This window comes from Thunnus maccoyii, chromosome 7 (genome assembly GCF_910596095.1).
Source record: "Thunnus maccoyii chromosome 7, fThuMac1.1, whole genome shotgun sequence".
NCBI classification, from domain to species: Eukaryota; Metazoa; Chordata; class Actinopteri; order Scombriformes; family Scombridae; genus Thunnus; species Thunnus maccoyii.
The window spans coordinates 2,456,989-2,474,475 of NC_056539.1; the positions used below are offsets into that span (position 1 = coordinate 2,456,989).

Consider the following 17,487-nt stretch of genomic DNA (forward strand, 5'->3'; position numbering starts at 1 on the left):
AGTATATTGTAGAAGCCCGTGACTGGCTATCTTCTGGTAGTGGCTCAGGCAGAATATTGCCTTAACCTTAATCCTACTGACTGGGGTACCCGCAGACCCCAGAGGTATACTTTTTGTCATATTTATCTATTATTCTATCATTCCAATTTTTCATGACTTTTTCAATCAATTTGTACCTGATGACTTCATATCATTGTCTTCTGTTTCAATTTTAATTAGTGCTTTTTAAAAATACCAATGTACTGGGGTCCTGGTGGACCAATTAAAGCACCAATTACATCTATGCAGATTTAATAGATGGGACTATTTATTGAGTTCATGTTTGCCATGGGTCCTAATTTGTATCACACACTATCAGGAGGGGGTATGAGCACTCTGTCAGTCATTTTTAAAGCTTTGTGGAAAAACTGTACTTGGGATAAAAGCTGGAATTTGTATTAAAAGAAAATATTTTTTATATATGCAAATTAACTGTGACTTTCCAGAAATAACAACAATCTGTTTTGTTTTGTTTTTTTAGATGACATTAATTACATAACTTATAGTGTTTCGAGAAGAAATAAGTTAACATTTTGCTATGATGGTTGTTTCTTACAGTGGTTTATTCTTGGGGTCCCCAGGGTTCCCAGTCAGTAGTCCTTGTATGTTAATTATGTTGGTAGGATGAGGGTTAACATTAACTTTTCCAACACATCAACTCCCACCTTCGTCCTGTTGTAATAGTGAACTAACTGTCTCTGGATCCTTTTTTGCATCACCGCGTATCTCCTCTGATTTGTTCGTAGTACTGAGGGTGCAGACATTCTTCTTCTCTTTTCCCTGATAGATAGTGAGCATTGCCATGTTGCTCTGCATCACTTTTGTGTCGTGCAGTCCAGCTTTCTGGTGCACAGAAGAGGGCAGTGACCGTTTATTTTTGTTGGTGGTGCCCACCAGGCTGGTGTTTTTGGTCAGGAGTTTGTGGGCAAGGGGGAGTTATGTAAAAAAGGTGCCAGTTGTTATATTTCTCCCTTTCCCCAAAAAAGGCTCCATCACTTTCAGGACCACACTCTCCTCTTGGCTCTGCGTTGCAGGGCAACTCAGATCCTTCCTCAGATAGGGATATCCATTGAGCATGTACTTTGTCTCCAAATCAGCAGCGAGCCAGAACTTAATGCCGAATTTCTGCAGTTTATGGGGCATGTATTGGGTAAAGGGGCAGCATGACTTTGTGGAGAACAACTGTTCATCAACAGTAATTTCTGCCAATGGTTTATAGGAGGCAATGCTGTTTTGTATTAGCCTGTCCCACACCTCACTGACCAGGGCAAACTTGTCACTCAACAGTGTAATGTGCCTGCTGTCTTTTTGGTCGAACTGGAGGTAGTGCATGATTTCCCTGTACCTGTTCCTTGACATGGTGGTGCTGAAGAAGGGAAGACCCGATTCTTTTGACTACAAGTCTTCCATGTCCGTGTCCCTCCCATTATGCACTTCCCTGGCTAAGAGGTGTGCAGTGAATGCCTTCAGGTCAGCCAGGCTCAACTCCCAGCCTCCTGCTCCACACCCGGGCATCTCTGCCACCGTACAGTTACAGATATGCTGCAGCATCACATGATTCATCAAACACATGAACATGCTCAGAGAGTCGTCAGTATTGTGGCATGTGGGTGCAGTTGGGCCAGCTCCTTCTGTCAAGATGTTTTGTGACTTTGCTCTCCCAGTGCGTTGTCCCAGCTGTACAGGTCTCCATACAGTTCCTTGCCAGTCTCATGCAACTCACATGGATCTGGTAATGGTTGAGCTGACACTAAAGAATATAAAAATTTAGGGCCAGAGCACGAAAGTGCCAGGGTCCAATGGTTATTATTATTATTTTCTATCACCACTACATTTTTGAGGGGCTTGGGATGATCAAAAAATGAAAACGAAAATGAAAATTGGCACAAATATCAGAAGAAATATCAGAACTGGCAAAAATTGCAAAGTTCTATAGTGACTGGGCTCAGGCATGGCCAGCAGTCTCAATAGTGCCCCCAAACGCAGGTTCATGTTGGGATAAAGGTGCTTGGATGTTCATGAAATTCAGTAGGATCATTGCTCTCATCATTGTGGACATAATACAAATATTTTTTAATTTGTTCAAAAGACTGGAAGTTGGCCATTTTGGATTTTGTGCGTCAATGTTCATTTTAGGAATACATGTTTGAGACCTTTAGAATGTGAAAAAACTCATGAAACTTTGCACCCATGTTACCCATACCCATGAACTAGTAAAGAATTGGGCTAGGCAAGGAACATTGGCTCTATAGTGCCCCCTAGTTATTTTTAGCATTTTTGAAGTGCTAAGCATACTTGAAAACTCATGAGACTTTGCATATGCATCATAAGTGACGTAACTTGATGTCTGATATGCGTCTTGGGCTTGGATATGAAAAATAAAAAAAATGGCTCGAGGGCGCCCCCTAGGAAATTTCAAAGTCAAAGCCTCCACCTTTAAATTTGATGTAGATGTACTAAATTTGGTAGGCAGATGTTATATCTCCAGACTTGAAGCCATACCCAAAGTACAACAGGAAGTCAGCCATTTTAAATTTACTGTACAATTTTTTTGCAGTTTGAAGGCATTTATAGGCGTTATACTTCAACAAATTTGGTAGTTTCAAATTTGGCAGGTGACACCTAAAGACCTTGACGACACTAAATTGTGAAGCTTTTGAGTTTTCATCAAACGCCCTTGATGTGGTGTGCCAGTCAATTTTGCCCAAAACATGAAACAGGAATTTGTTGTAACTCGACTTTACATTGTCCAATCTGCCCCAAATTTCTCATGCTTGATAAGAGTCCAGACCTGAACACATCTACATGTCAATATAATAATATAGTCATAGCACCACCTACTGACAACAGTAGTCAGCTTTATGTGACAAACATCATCCGATTTACATGAAATTTACATGGTGTGGTCTACACATGATATACAGCGTGAAGTATAATTAGTTGGTTTTCTGTAGTGCCACATAATGGACACAGGAAGTGATGTTTAACTCCTTCCTGTAATGTCCAATAATGAAGAAAATGCATATGCATGTCAGGCGACCCCTACTGAATGTATTTATGCGTTAATGACCCACTTATATAGCAACGTTTATAGCAACTACTTGCTTACTGCTTGCCTGCTTACTGCTTGCAAGCCTTATTTTACAAACTTCCTTTGGTTTACATGAAATTTAAAGTGTGTGGTCTACATTTGATATATATCAATATAATGTAAATTTAGAGTTGTTTTCTAGCACCACATAGTGGACATAGGAAGTGACATTTATCTCCTACATGCAACGTGCAATATTCATGAAAATGTATATCCATGTCAGTCGCTCTCTATTAAATGTATTGCTGCGTGTCAACTGATCTCCGGTAGCGATACCATGGCTGCCGTATACTATTCAACGGTTTCTGTGAAGGGTAAAATGACCCCTCGGTGGTTCGAGGTATAGATGATCATAAAATTTTTTTTTCTTTTTGTCCCACACCCCCATAAGTCACTAGAAGATTAATAAACCCATTTTAGGAAAAGTCATGCATTGAGAGATGTAAGGATTTTATCTTAAGAGTCACATGCATTTGAAAACACCAGGGGGGTAAAAATAACCCCTTGGCAGTTCTAGTGTTAAAATTCAGCCACGAAGCATGTACTTCGGAACGACAACTCTTAGTTGATTTGCTTATGCCATTTTATACTACTAGTTAGATAACTCTAGTCACTGTGAAGTAACTTAGCTAGCTAACATTAGTTTTGCACCCCCAAGCTAGCCTAATATTAGCTAGCCATAACCATTCCCTTGCATTAGGACAACGAATTTGCTGACCTCCTTCGGGGGATTTGGCAGCAGCACCTGTACAACCACAGAAAATGAGGTGGAGAGAGGGGGATATGGATGGAAACATGCTGTGCCAGAGGCCAAGAGTCACATGGAATCAATCCAGACATGGTTAGTGTTTTATATTCTCGATATTTTAAATGTTTAAATTGTTTCAGTCCTTTCATGTTAGTGCAGGCCATTGCCGGGGATTGCATGTATCACTGTAAATCTACTACAGTTCTATGGGGTTTTAAACAAATTAACCATTCTATTCTGCATAGTCCCCACAGATTTGGGTTCAGGCTGACCGCAGAAATGAAATGTGCCCACAAATATGTAAATAATAATAATTTTGGTACATTGTCTTAAAAAACCACAAAATGTGTGTTCATTATTTTTCAAGATTTCAAGCTTAATTACACCAGGTCAGACCAATGTGTACTCATCTTTGATAACATCTTAAATCTTGAAAAATAAGGAAATGCTTTTTGGTCCTAGCATGAATTAGCTGACATGAGTAGTATGAAAAATGTTTTGGTAGAGGTGATCTTTGGTGTAGGAACCTCTTTTCAAAAACTGAAGCATACATTTGATGTTGAAGATTCAAAAGAAGAGAAAAAGAAAAACTGTACAATTATGTTCTCTATTTCTCAACAAATATTAGTCAGTCAGTCATTAGTCTGACTCAAAACATCATCTGTGAATGTAGACTGTGTACAGGTATTCTGAAAACAAATGTAAGGATTATATATATAAATGCTGCTTTAAAAGTTGTTTTTTGGATTACAGTTGAACACCGTTGTAAGACTGATGCCCCTCTCACCCTAATTTAACGGTGACCTTTGCTTCAGAGACGGTCTCTGCTGATATGTAGTTTATTATATACAGTATTTACTGCATATAATGTCTTGTACTCTGTATCTGCAAAGTCAACTCTTGGACTAAAAAAAAGTCTCCAAAACAAGCTTTATGAGGATACGTGAATTGATCTGAATTAATCATTAATTTTTAGTGTCTCTTGATTTTTTTTCTTTTTTTGAGATATGAGGTTTTGAAGCTGTTGATCAGGAATTGCCAACCCATCATTCACAAGTTTATCTATCACTAGTTTATCTGTTACAATGTGAATTCCATGTCTTTGGCTAGATTGTATGCCAGTGATCAAACAGTGGGCAAAAAAATCTTGGGCCTCTTATAGCCACTCCATGTATTTCTTTTTCAATTGTAATATAATGTCTTCTGCAAGATCTGCAGCACTCCTTGAGTGGCTCTGATGATAAGTTAGAAGAAGCAGCAGCAGACCAAAGAGCTCCTCTGGCTCCCTAGGATTGGAGCACTTGTAATGCTCACTTTTCTGAGAGATGAAGGGCAAAAAGACCTTGTTAATAGCATGCTGGCACAGGGGAACATGGCAACAAACACCTGCAGCCAGTGTGGGAACAACTGGGCGGCTGTCGGTTGCTGAGGCTGCCTCCTGTGTCCATTCCTCTGTGCTGAATACAACATCAGCAGCCACAACAAAACCTATGTCCTCCACAACCGGGATGCCATGTGTGCTGATTTCTTCTAGCCATTGCCTCCAACCAGGTGTGTTGTGGATAAGGCTCTTACACACTTTGGTAAGTTATGGACTGCCTTATGTGTGTGTGTAGCTAATGATGAATTATCCTAATTCACATGTGTTTATGTCTTTCAGTACAACTTTTGCCTATTGAGATGCCTGTCCACATCTGTGGCTGTCCACCAGAGGCATCCAGGATGATCCAAGGGAGGGCAGTTGCTTTGGTCACAATAAATGGTAATTATTTGAAACATTTCCTTTGTCCAGTTTCAAAAAAGATGTGTTGCAATTGAACAACTCTCACAAGAATTTAATGTCTCAAAGAAATGCGCACATCAGGGTTGTCATGCAAACTTTTTTGGGGAGGAATGGACAGTTGCCACTTATTTATTCATACCATTTACAAATGACTTATTCATGATAGTGCCCACCAAGTCAGCAAGCTTTACTGAACCACTGAGCTATATATGGCACATATTACATAGCATTCTAACCTTGGCAGTCATAACATTACAGTGGATTTAAATGTTACTTTGTAGGATGGTATGATCTCAACATGCCAGAGCTAACCTGTGATGGATGACAGGCTACTTGGAACGATGGAGTGGATAGCCAGTGGCTACTGGCCCACCAACCCTCAACTTCGCAACAATTTATGAGGCAGACTTATTTTATTCTTTTGAGGTGTCTTTGACACTGTCTGACACGTATTTGTGGATCACATACACAGCAAAACCAAACATGTAATTGCAGACCTGCACTTCTGTCCGTTCAGAACATGAGGCCCTTCCCGTCAGTTGTACATGCTAAAGCCCATGACTTCAAATGTGAGGTTGGTGTAGTGCAGTACATTGTTATCAAATGAAGTGCAATCCTATAAATGATATTCAACTATCATATACCAGAGTAATTGATATATCTACTTCTGTCAAGGAGGTTATGTTTTCACCTGTTTATCTGTCTGTGCATATATTTGTTTGTAAGCAGGATTACTCATAAGGTTTCTCACTAATTTACACATTAGATAGTGGAAGGGTGGGGCATGGGCCGGGGAATAACATATTAAATATTGTGGAATTTTGATTAGACTTTAGTTGAAGTAAAGGGGACTACCGGGCCTAGCTGGAGGTATTCGCTGTACAAGATAGTGCTGGTTCCTTCCTAGGGGAGGAAGTGGAACAGTGTAATACGTTTCTCTCCAGGATAGCAGTCACTACTAAGCACATGTCAAAAGCAGGTGCTATATAATTGTACCTTATACAATGAATGACATTACTATTATTACAAGGACATTTGTGCAGAACTCATCTCTGTGTACCTGTAGGAGGCAATGACATGCTGACACTTCTGTCCATAAGATGGAACCAGCAGAAACCTGGCTAATTCACTGACCCAGAGATAACATAAGGTAGGTAGAAACAATATTATTTTACTGCTATGGCCTGGTGTGGGTAAATGAAATGCACATACAGCTTTGTGCACTTATTTATGGCCTTGCCACGTATTATAACTTTTGCATGACTTGAGTTGCTGTTAGACACTGTATGCATTCTAATGGCTTGTAGGTTTTTATAATGATCTTGCTTGTCATTTTAGACTTTTAAAGCCCTAAAAATCCAGTTCGAGGACCTGAAAGCCCAGCTTCAACTGGAATAAAACACTGTGGAATAGGCAGATGGTGAGAAAATGATGAACATTATCTGACATGAAAAAACATTTTTGTCTTTTTGTGAAACTGATGCTGTGTTAATCACTTTGTCAGGAGAAACCGACCATCAAGGCACGCCACAGGCTTTGTGTCAGAAGATTGAGGCTCTCATGACCAGTATTAAGACAAGCTATCAACTCCTCTACCGAAAAAATATTATCTTAGGCCTATTCAGACCACAGTTGGAAACGTTTCCTCATTCGCTTTACAATTACAATGTCCATGCAGTTCTAAAAAGTAGTGTTTCATGTGTTGGACCTCTCCCAAGTGGATTCTCCACAATCACAATAAAATGAGCATTGATATTATTAGTGAATCTGTTATGATTCACCTGATTGGCAAAATGTATTGTCATTCTGTTATAATAGCTGTAATTTCAACAGGGTCATATTGACATTGTGAGTTAAAAAAAAATGTAATTTGTTTTTTTTTGTTTTTGTTTGTTTCTCAGACAGCAACAAAGGTCGACATAGAATCCATCGAATAAATAAAGCAATAGAAGACCACTTTGAAGGCCACGGTAGCAGAATACAACAGCCTCGTTCCATCCGAGCAAACAGTATGCATAGATCATATCCTGGACACAGAACATCCTTGATCCTGGCAGATTACAAACAGTGGTATGCATTTTATGTACTGTGTGTATTCTTCCATGTAGGTGTTACAGTGTGCATGCTTGCATATGAATGACAGAAATGATCTCTGAAGCTACATACTTCGTACAGTGGTCTTAACCTTCCATATCAATATATTACAGGTTCTGTTGATTTCAGCATGAAAAAGTAAGTCTTCTGTAGGATCATGAGTGTTCATAGGCTTCAAGAGTAGAAGAAGATCCTTGTGAAAGAGATGAAGCATCACTGGGATTCTCTCAAGGCCCGTGCCAGTGTCTTGTCCAACTTGTCTCTCCGTCAGAATGAAGACACCCCGCAAAGTAAATGTGCACTTCTACTTGAAGTTTTTATATCATATGTTTACAGGGGTTAAAGTGGGATTTGGCAGGTGGGGGGAACCCTAAGATCCAGTGTAGCGGTGCAGCAGGGAAAATTACTATCACCTCAAAATAACCAGTGGACTTGTTTTCTTTGTGGACAGGCTATGTGATTAGCTGACCTTCTTTTAAGCTCCCATTTCTTGCTGTGGCTCTGGGCTGTGCTGCTGCTGCTGCTACTCTGGGCTGTGCTGCATTTGAATTAACCACATAACTTCAGCAACACATAATGTACATTTCCACTGTCTGATTAAAAAAAAAATCTAAAATGAATAACATTACTTATGCAAGCTTGAAATTTTATCATTATCACACATTAACGTTAATAATGTACTTTCTAACTATCTAATACTGTCTACTACTAATACTCATTCTAATTTTAGGGTGCTCTTCATAATAGCAGCGGGACCAGCGGGAGCAAATCACGCCCCCCCCTCCCAAACCCACGCTGACAGTGAGAAAGACCAGGAGCGGAGGGCCCTTGTAGGGGTTTCCTGACAGTTGAGGCAATAAGTCTGCCACAGCTATCTCCCTGGCCAGCAGGGGGTGTCAGCTACCGTACCGGTAGCTAGCAATACAGATGGCCAAGCTGCACATAAAACAGTTGTATGTTTGGTGATATTTGTTGAGCTTTGTTTGAAACATTGCATTTGAAATTACCCACCACTTAAACCCCTGTATGTTTCACCAAGTTATATTTAAGCTGTAAAAAACTTGCTTACCTGTATAGTCTCCTTTAGTGGACATCTAACAGAGAATGCAAGGGAGGGTCTCACCTGCCTCATCCACAGAAGGCAGGGGGCAACAAGACAGCTGCAGAGGCGTGCAAGGCGATTTTACCTGCACATCCTCATCAGCAGATGGCAGTCATGTTTTGTACAGAACAGAGTTCAGATGAACTTGAGATTAGCTCTGAAAGTTCACTCAGATGTTGATGCAATGTAATGTAATTTCCCTCATGTTCTTCACTGCACCTGTGCTATAAATGTTTGATTACATTTTATCTGAAGAGATCACTGAATAACTTATATTTGCAAACAGTCAGTTTATTTATGTAAAGATTTGAACTTTTACATTCTAAGGGAGAACTACAGGCTCTGTGAGAGTGTGAGGTATGATTTAATTTCTCTCCAATATTCTCCATCACAGTTAGATTTCTATGCCAATTCATTGTTCTATGACATGTGCCTGTTAGAAATGCTGTCCCAAAGGGTAAGCTTAGCTTGGTATCCATGAATTGCATGGCAATACATACATACTTTGGTAGGCACATGCCCTTCTATTACACAGAAATGAAAACAAAATTCATCAAAATGAGAGCTGCCATATGTTCGTTCAAATTGGTGCCAGGTTCTGCGCAGTAGGTGTTTTTTTGGAGTCAGAGCATGCATAGTAAACAGAATATTGGTCAGGTCCACCCAGAACCAACCCATATTTGGTTAAATCTCCATTCTTTGGTTCCTTCGAGGTGCTTTTCTCCTTAAATTAGTTTACGCTGTTCATACTTTTTACCGTCATTGGGTTATCAGTCATTTTCACAAAAAACACCAAATAACAGGAAATGAAAATAAATGTATATGTGTAATTTGAGACATCTGGCTGTATGTTACCAGTGGGCGGAGCCTAAGATTGGAAAAATTACATTCCTAGGTGGCACCGCAGGATCTGTGAGTGTGTAAGGTGTGATTTCACTTCTCTCCCATATTTTTCATTAGTTGCATGTTCTATGACATGTGCTTGTTAGAAATGCCAACCCGAGGTCCAAGCTTAGATTTGCATCGATGAATTGCATACATCAGACAGGCCTCAGTAGGGGTCATATCAATCATAAACATATGACATAGTCAAATCAACATATGACACAGTGACACATAAGCCAAACATTGGAGCCAAAGATTGGAAAAATTACATTCCTAGGTGGCACCACAGGGTCTATGAGTGTGTGAGGTGCAATTTCACTTCATATTTTTCATCAGTTAGATGTTGTATGCTAACTTGCATTTATTTGCATCACCTGTGTCAGTTACAGTGTGTGTCATTTGTTGATTTATGTGAAAATGACCGATATGACCCCTACTAAGACCTGTCTGACATATGCAATTCATGGATGAAAAACTAAGCTTGGAGCTAGGGTTGGCATTTCTAACAAGCACATGGCGTAGAACAACTTTTGTTGTCATTTTTACATAAATCAACATATTTTTATCTAATCTTTATTTAATCAGGCAGTCTTATTGAGATTAAGATCTTTTTTCCTGAGAACAAGAAACACTTATAAGACAAGAACACAATCAGCAGACAGAAACAACACAACTACACAATAAACAAGGAATTAAAAAAAAAACAGTTACAAGAATAAAAAAAAAAACATCAGATAATCAAGCTTTAAAATCTCCAAGTAGGAGTGTAAGACTCTGGTTTGAGGGCAGTTTGCGGTTCATTCCACTTAAAAAGGTGTATAGTAGCTGAAAACAGTCCTGCCAACATTAGTGTGAACATGAAGGATATCTAATGTTAAGTAGTTACTGAATCATGTACTGTAGTTACTAGATTTAAATGAAAGAAGAGATGTGAGGAAGTTTGGAAGTTTCAACAGTGAACTTTATAGATGAATAACATGAGATGGTTATTTCTTCTTGTCTGTAAGGAAGTTCAACCAACCTTGTGATACAGAGAGCAATGATGAGTATGAAATTTGTCATTTGTGATAAAACATAATGCACTATGATACACAGGGTTTAACTGCTGAAGTGTAGATGTGGCAGCATGACAATTAACAGTATCTCCATAGTCAAGGACAGACATGAAGGTTGAGTGCACAATAGTTGTACGGTTGGAAGAAGACAAACCATTAATTCTATACAAGAAGCCCAATTGATTTTTAATTTCTGAATCAAATGTTGAATATGAATCTTGAATGATAGTCTGCTCTCCAGCCAAATTCCCAAGTATTTATATGACTCAGCAAGAGTAATATGGGTGCCATTTAAACTTTTTTAATGGCAGGATAGTCAAAGTCACTGGTGGAGGTGAAAAAAAATACCATGTACTTGGTCTTTCAGCATTTAATGTGATAATTGGAATGCATCAAAGGCAGACTGAAGACGAGTCAGGGCCTGGGCTGGGCTGGAGCCTGGGGTATATAAAACTGTATCATCTGCAAAAATATGGACATTGAAGTATTGATTAGGTAGAATGATGTTATTTATGTATAATGTAAACAGCAGTGGAAAAAGGATTGACCCCTGTGGCAACCCGTTTCTGATGGCAAGAGGGCTTGACTGAGTACTATCAGCAACAGCAGCATGGCTTCATTTCAATCTATAAACTTTAGTTTATGAAGTAGAATTTTATGATCAACAGTATCAAATGCTTTTGAGAGGTCAATGAAGAGAGCAGTACAACCTTATTTTTTATCCAGAGAGGAGATGATGCTATCAATGACTGAGACTGCAGCTGCTATTGTGCTGTGACACAGGCAAAAACCAGACTGTTGTGGTTGTAGAAAGAAAGGAAGTTTAGATATTGGACAGTAGTTGTGAAAATCGGAGACATCACCAATTTTGTGTAAGGGAACTACTAAGGCGCTTTTCCACGAATCTGGAATCATGCCTGTTATATAGGCTTGGTTAAAAATATGTGCTAAATGTGGACAGATTAAGGAGGCACTCAGATGAAGAATATAAGGGTCAAGATTATCTGCACCAGTGTTTTTGTATGCTTTTAACCTAACCAGAGCTTTGTGTTATCAAACTAAAAGAAAATTTGCAGTCAGGGGAAGTTGAGGCATTGGGGACTCCCTCTTTTGGACAGATATGATAATTGTCTACAGTCAAATCTGCAGACATATTGGTCTTTAGGGCAGACAAGAGGGCACAATATACACAGGAGGATAAATTACATTTTTGAAAGAGATGCTGAGGTCGACTTCTATGCCTAGCTAAGCAGCCAGATATAAAGAGATATAAGATATAAATAATGGGGAATGGTATGTACAATTGACTGATTGTAGATTGTAGAACTGTCTTTAGTGGGAGAATATACATGGTTGTTTGTCCTGGCTCCTCATGAACAACGGAACAGAAGCATGGGGAACCAATCAGGCTGGTGCTAGGAACCTGGAGATGTAAATAGTGGGGGACTAGTCAGAGCTAGTGGAAGTGTTTTTGCTACCTGTTAGCAGAGCACCAGGGTGGGTGTCAGAAAACAAAATATTTGCTGAAAGTAGTTTTGCCCCCAACCAGTTTGGATGTATGCCGTCTCCTCTAAATAACTGTCTGCGTTCTCAGAAGAGGTTGAAGTTGTCAATGTAGGACACACCGTAGGCAGCGCAGGCTGATGAGTTCCAGGTGTCCGGAGACAGTAGCCTGCTGAAATGCCCAACACCACAGTCACAGGAGGGGATGGGACCGGACACGTACATGTGCCTCACAGATCTCTTCAGAGAGCAGAGCAAATGCACAAAATCATTTTTCAGTAGTTCAGACTGCTCGTTACAGGTGTCATTCATACCTACGTGTAAAATGACCTTGGTAATGTCCAGCTGGTTTGCGAGGATCTTGATGGCTTTATCTTCTAAATCACGAACAGTGGCACCTGGGACACAAGTTATTCCAGACTTTGTTCCTGATGATGGAGTCAACTATGACCAGAGTTGTGACATGACGTGGAGGCGGAGCACCGGCCCAGTCTATGGTGACCTGAAGCTGACGGTCTAGGAGCTCCACCTTCTAGATGGGGGCTGGCACGGGAACCACTCGACCTTGTGACTGGGTTGGTCGTGGGCTTTTTGAGCATTTCACTTGTTTGCTGCATAAGTTCAAGAAGCCTGTGTTCAACATCAAGCAGCAATTCACATTCTCCAGAGAACTAAGGAGAAGTCTGTCTTCGCACAAATGCATTATACATGTGGATTTCTCAGAAAACTACTCATGCATGTTCAGTGCTGAGATCCAGGCTGTGCATTTTGGTGCCTCGCACCAACAGGCAACAATGCACACAGATGTGTTATATGTTTGTGAAGATGTAAGCCCTCTCTGCCTCTGCACCATCTCACAATCCAATCAAAAGGGTCCTCCAGCAATCTGGCAACATCTTGAGCCAGTACTGGACTACATACGAGCTCATCATTCATATGTGTCTGTTGTCCACTTCTTCAGTGCCGGCCCTTGTACTTTTCTAATCCAGGCAGAGGGGTCTTCCTGTCCTAAATTGAGCAAGAGAGGCTTTGAGAGTGACACCTGGAATTTCTTTGAAGCGAGAAGAAAGGGAGCTCCTGATGGTGTTGGGGGAGTGTTAAAAAGACTGGCAGATCAGCTTGTGAGTCAAGGGTATGACATTCCTGATGCCACCACACTCTACCGGGTGCTACTGACAACTGCCACAGTGAAGCTCTTTCATGTGGAAACCTAGAAAATTGGGGATGCATACTGTAACATGCCAACAGACATCCCATCGGTGTCAGGGACAATGTCAATACACCAGGTGGTCACTAACAGAAAGGCCACAGCACGTAGAAATACGGAAGGACATCTGGTCAAAACTTGTTGAGTAGGCAGACAGGAATGTTACATGTATTGATCATTGGGGTTAGGGTTATTTAGGCTTATACTCTGTACATCAGAGAAAAATAGAAATATTGAGTTACACAGGTGTGAGAAAGTTCTGAAAATCTCATATCCATATCCATCTAGGATTTTCTTTTCCGGTTCTAGAATACTGTGATCGGGGGGGGGGGGGGGCATCCAGGGTTTTGGGTGGGCACACTATTGTCAGATTGCTGAATTGTTTATTCCGCTACCATTCATCACCAAGATTGTTGACAGTTAGGTTGTTCTGCTGTTGCTTGCCGCAGGGGTTCCCCGCTTTTATTAACAGGGATACCACTGACTGCATTTGAGGGGGCACAGCAGATACAATATTAGGCTTTTTTAAATAGGCCAAACATGTTCAATAGATCCTTTGACTGTGATGTAATTTCAATATCCTTCATGTTTTGAATAAAACAATTGGTTTACATTTACATCCGCAATGTCATCATCATTTTTCATCATCATTTATGCTAAAACCTCTAAATAAATCTGTCTCCAAAACATTCTGATTAGTCATGTTGAATTAAAGGTTATGAATGTCCCATTATAAATCCATTAAACCCTTAACTTAAACAAGCAGTATAACCAATATGATAACTGTTGTCAACCCTGTTACTGAGGTATCAGCCATGTATAATATTCTAATATCATTAAAAAAAATTTAAATACAAATGTAAAATCAACTCATTTCATATGTTATGTAAAAGAGACCAGTTATCCACACAAAGAAATTGGGGTATTATTTAGTTTTCATAAATTTTCATAAAACAGAAGATGCTGTGAAATTGTAAATGAGCATATTCATCCATGAAAAAGTAAACTCCTCAATATTCTCACTATACAAACACACTTAGTGTAACAAGGGAGATTTTATCCTTCATAGTATATCAGATTTTCTTCTAAATAGGGATTTAAAACCTTTTCAAACATTAGGCTAATTGATATGTCGGTAACAGAGTTGACGAAACATACATATTCATGTTGATTATATGTGGGAAAAAAAAGATAGATTTTCTGAAAGATAAGGATCTACTTCATGCAAAGAGAGGCTTAAAGACTTTTAAAACAAGTCAAACATTAAGAATGGGAAATGGCACGTTTCGTATAATGACCCATAACATTCCAATAAAATTTTGAAAATGTAAGATGTCAATGTGTATTAGTGAGCATATTAACATTTTATCTAATTTATTGTATTTATTTCAGTGAGCAAACTTACTGCCTTGGGCTATAACCTGATTTTGTTCTTGGGAAGAATCACCTGTTAAATCACCTACATGTGCCTTGGATGGGATAGGCCCATGAAACCTTTTTTTTTAAAAAATGAGCAGGGCATACGAATACATTGTTAAAGGCAAGGCAAAGTCTGTTTTTATGAATTTATGTTTTGGAGTGTGCTGTCATCGTGAGTGATATGCTGACATGTATTATTTCAGATTCTTACAGGATACAGTCAGCAGAAGCTCCCACCCCTTACTTCTCTTCTTCTTCTTGTCCTCTCCCCCCTCCACAGTCTACCACTTCTCTCTCCCAACCCTCTTCTCCTCCTCATTCTCCACATCCTTCCACCTTTCTCTCCCCATCTTCTTCTCATCCCTTAATGGACTCTGAGGAGGAGACCTATACCCTTACCCTCATCTCTGTCCCATCATCTCCAAGCGCCCATCTACCCTCCTCACCACCTCCCCCTCAACAAAACATGAACAAAAGTAAGAACTAGTATTAATCATTTTCCCCCACATTTTAACTAATATGTCTAAAGTCATTCACCTCTGACACAGTTGTACCCACACAGCACTCCTCTATATCTCGGCCAGTGAAGAGGAAGAAGTGTTTGTGTGGTACATTACATTTTTATTTAAATAAGTCCTGTCTGAATCACTGCTTCGTCTGGGAAATTACCATGCAGCGATCTCTGGGGGCTGAAAAATGAAGCCAACATGAAAGTACCAAAAACTGCAGTTCTCTGAATAGCCACTTGAGGCTGGCTCCCAAAGCGAGTCAATCCCCAGAGACCCCATATGTTAAAATGCCCAACTTTACAGCAGAAATAAACATGTTTACAGTCTGGTACAAAAAATGGTTTCTCTGTTCATGATAACTGTATGGGGGGTGATTTTTTATATAACTCTCCCATATAAATTTTATTAAGGCTTGAAGTTATGCATAATTAAGGGAGTGGCTGCTTTGAATGACAGGTGGGTGTCGTCACAGGCAAGTCACTACCATGGCAACAATGTTGGTTGGGTAACATAACCATGGCATAACTCCAGATTCTCCAAGTATTTTCGTAACCACAGCCATCACTATTTCAGTATGCTTTCAGTTCATGAAAGTTAACTGTAACATTTGGTGGCTTAAAAAAGTCTTGTTCAACATTTGGTTGTACTAAAAGACCCTCTAAGGAGTCAGATGTTTGTGTGTAAGTACATTTTGTTTTAATGGTTTTAAGCTTCTTTTTCACTAACGAAAATTATCATTAGGATTATCACAGTGAACCATAGACTGTAAATGCACCGTGCTAACCAAGCTAGCGGCTAGCGTTAAGGTCAGCTCCACCCTCTCGTCCAAATATGGTCACTTCTGGCTCCAAAAATCCAAGATTGTGACAGTCAAAATGCAAAATCGTCAGGCTGGCCATGCCTTCTTCCCTCTAGTAATTATTTTCACAGCATTGGTTCCTTCGAGTTGATACATGTAAATGTATCGAACCTTTCGAGTTTTGATACCTTTTGCAAAATATGCCGTCAGTTTCTCTGTGACACTCAGTTATAGTACATGCACATTGGACAGCTAGTGCTGCCTGCCCCACAAAATTTCTCTTCAGTGCATTACCAGTCATCATGTATAAGTTTACATTAATAAAGATAAAATATTAATTTACATGCATTGACTCAGCATCCCACTTGTATATAGGTAGGCTATATAAGCTCAATATGATGTTACAGAAATGCGATGTGACACTGACCAACGATTTGTCTGTCTTTTTGAGGGGCAGGTAGCAGAACTCCTAGTTCGAGAGAGCAGCAGTTCGTTCAGTCTCGTTCAATTTAACCTGCTTTCTGTTTCGACACAAGTCCGATTAAACCGCTTCTCGTTCACTCATATGTCCTAGTTCAAGAGAACGGTTCATTTGATCTCGTTCAGTGAGTAGCTGCCAGGCTGTCTCGACTCGAGTCACTCACAGACGATCTTGTTCAAGACAATGATTCACACTCATTCACTGGTGCTCATTCATGTTTTGAGCGACTGCACCACCGTAGCAGGCAGGCAGGCAATGTGAGCAGTACCCTACGATAACAGTGAGTGGGTGTGGGCAGTATGAGTGGGAAAAGTCCGGGATTCATGAGCACTCGGTACATTCGACAGGCTGGCCAGGTGCCAGGTTTGCCCATCACTACTTCCGTCTTTATCTTCCTTGACAGCAGGGTGTTCAACACGGTAGGCTGCTGCTCCCAAAAACACTCCATGTCCAAGGAACCATCTTGTGGAAACATCATGGACTAGCTTGTGGTTTGGCAGGTATAACTGGGATTTTGGGCTTCTGTGAAAAAAAGTTACCACCTTCCTCACTTTCACCAGAAGCTCCAACCCTCTGTCCATCTTCAAGGATTTTTGTGAGGACAGACTTAGTGTCTGTGCGTTGCACACACTAAACACATATACGCACATAACACGCACATGTGGGTCCATCTCAGCACCAACTCCAGCCAGTATCATGTTTTTTGCGTTATTCATGACCAATACTGGGTTCTTGTCTTCGATGTTCCATTCATGGCTAATGTCCTGCAGTA

At 40.1% G+C, this 17,487-nt stretch overlaps 2 long non-coding RNA genes across 5 annotated transcripts; one reads left to right on the top strand and one right to left on the bottom strand.

Moving 5' to 3' along the window:
- The first annotated feature begins 3,643 nt into the window (after positions 1-3,643).
- Positions 3,644-9,094, top strand: LOC121900825. Of its 3 annotated transcripts, XR_006097098.1 has the most exons (8): positions 3,644-5,429; positions 5,539-5,640; positions 6,728-6,811; positions 7,000-7,081; positions 7,166-7,228; positions 7,563-7,731; positions 7,869-8,045; positions 8,486-9,094. It is a non-coding gene; the product is annotated as an uncharacterized LOC121900825 (long non-coding RNA). The 3 variants fall into 3 exon arrangements; XR_006097097.1 differs by having other exon boundaries at positions 3,644-5,461; positions 7,869-9,094; XR_006097096.1 differs by having other exon boundaries at positions 7,869-9,094.
- Positions 9,095-11,155: 2,061 nt separating this feature from the next.
- On the bottom strand, positions 11,156-13,810 carry LOC121900790. 2 transcript variants are annotated; one of them, XR_006097082.1, is made up of 2 exons: positions 12,631-13,810; positions 11,156-12,540 (listed from the first exon to the last, which is right to left on the bottom strand). It is a non-coding gene; the product is annotated as an uncharacterized LOC121900790 (long non-coding RNA). The 2 variants fall into 2 exon arrangements; XR_006097081.1 differs by having other exon boundaries at positions 12,619-13,810.
- Between the last annotated feature and the right edge of the window lie 3,677 nt (positions 13,811-17,487).